Source organism: Eschscholzia californica, unplaced genomic scaffold (genome assembly GCF_041429995.1).
Source record: "Eschscholzia californica isolate CP2 unplaced genomic scaffold, dmEscCali1.0.p SCAF_194, whole genome shotgun sequence".
Lineage (NCBI taxonomy): Eukaryota > Viridiplantae > Streptophyta > Magnoliopsida > Ranunculales > Papaveraceae > Eschscholzia > Eschscholzia californica.
The window spans coordinates 27,501-30,000 of NW_028238303.1; positions in this window are offsets into that span (position 1 = coordinate 27,501).

Sequence of the window (2,500 nt, forward strand, 5' to 3'; positions counted from 1 at the left end):
AACAATCGAAATATGGTCGAAAGAAAAAATCTCTATTTGATGGGGCTTCTTCCTATACCTATGAATTCCATTGGACCCAGAAATGATACATTGGAAGAATCTTTTGGGTCTTCCAATATTAATAGGTTGATTGTTTCGCTCCTGTATCTTCCAAAAGGGAAAAAGATCTCTGAGAGTTGTTTCATGGATCCGAAAGAGAGTACTTGGGTTCTCCCAATAACTAAAAAGTGTATCATGCCTGAATCTAACTGGGGTTCGCGGTGGTGGAGGAACCGGATCGGAAAAAAGAGGGATTCTAGTTGTAAGATATCTAAGGAAACCGTAGCTGGAATTGAGATCTCATTCAAAGAGAAAGATATCAAATATCTGGAGTTTCTTTTTGTATCCTATACGGATGATCCGATCCGCAAGGACCATGATTGGGAATTGTTTGATCGTCTTTCTCCGAGGAAGAAGCGAAACATAATCAACTTGAATTCGGGACAGCTATTCGAAATCTTAGTGAAACACTGGATTTGTTATCTCATGTCTGCTTTTCGTGAAAAAAGACCAATTGAAGTGGAGGGTTTCTTCAAACAACAAGGAGCTGAATCAACTATTCAATCAAATGATATTGAGCATGTTTCCCATCTCTTCTCGAGAAAGAAGTGGGGTATTTCTTTGCAAAATTGTGCTCAATTTCATATGTGGCAATTCCGCCAAGATCTCTTCGTTAGTTGGGGGAAGAATCCGCACGAATCGGATTTTTTGAGGAACGTATCGAGAGAGAATTGGATTTGGTTAGACAATGTGTGGTTGGTAAACAAGGATCGGTTTTTTAGCAAGGTACGGAATGTATCGTCAAATATTCAATATGATTCCACAAGATCTATTTTCGTTCAAGTAACGGATTCTAGCCAATTGAAAGGATCTTCTGATCAATCCAGAGACCCTTTCGATTCCATTAGTAATGAGGATTCGGAATATCACACATTGATCAATCAAAGAGAGATTCAACAACTAAAAGAAAGATCAATTCTTTGGGATCCTTCCTTTCTTCAAACGGAACGAACAGAGATAGAATCAGACCGATTCCCGAAATGCCTTTCCGGATATTCCTCAATGTCCCGGCTATTCACGGAACGTGAGAAGCAGATGAATAATCATCTGCTTCCGGAAGAAATCGAAGAATTTCTTGGGAATCCTACAAGATCAATTCGCTCTTTTTTCTCTGACAGATGGTCAGAACTTCATCTGGGTTCGAATCCTACTGATGAGGTCCACTAGAGATCATAAATTGTTGAAGAAACAACAAGATGTTTCTTTTGTCCCTTCCAGACGATGGGAAAATAGAGAAATGGTTGATATATTCAAGATAATTACGTATTTACAAAATACCGTCTCAATTCATCCTATTTCATCAGATCCGGGATGTGATATGGTTCCGAAGGATGAAGCGGATATGTACAGTTCCAATAAGATTTCATTCTTGAACCAAAATCCATTTTTTGATTTATTTCATCTATTCCATGACCGGAACAGGGGGGGATACACGTTACACCACGATTTTGAATCAGAAGAGAGATTTCAAGAAATGGCAGATCTATTCACTCTATCAATAACCGAGCCGGATCTGGTGTATCATAAGGGATTTTCCTTTTCTATTGATATTGATTCCTACGGATTGGATCAAAAAAAATTATTGAATGAGGTATTCAACTCCAGGGATGAATCGAAAAAGAAATCTTTATTGGTTCTACCTCCTATTTTTTATGAAGAGAATGAATCTTTTTATCGAAGGATCAGAAAAAAATCGGTCCGGATCTCCTGCGGGAATGACTTGGAAGATCCAAAACCAAAAATAGTGGTATTTGCTAGCAACAACATAATGGAGGCAGTCAATCAATATAGATTGATCCGAAATCTGATTCAAATCCAATATAGCACCTATGGGTACATAAGAAATGTATCGAATCGATTCTTTTTAATGAATAGATCCGATCGCAACTTCGAATATGGAATTCAAAGGGATCAAATAGGAAATGATACTCTGAATCATAGAACTATAATGAAATATACGATCAACCAACATTTATCGAATTTGAAAAAGAGTCAGAAGAAATGGTTCGATCCTCTTATTTCTCGAACCGAGAGATCCATGAATCGGGATCCTAATGCATATAGATACAAATGGCCCAACGGGAGCAAGAATTTCCAGGAACATTTGGAACATTTCCTTTCTGAGCAGAAGAGCTCTTTTCAAGTAGTGTTCGATCGATTACGTATTAATCAATATTCGATTGATTGGTCCGAGGTTATCGACAAACAAGATTTGTCTAAGTCACTTCGTTTCTTTTTGTCCAAGTCACTTCTCTTTTTGTCCAAGTCACTTCTCTTTTTGTCTAAGTCACTTCCTTTTTTCTTTGTGAGTATCGGGAATATCCCCATTCATAGGTCCGAGATCCACATCTATGAATTGAAAGGGCCGAATGATCAACTCTGCAATCAGTTGTTAGAATCA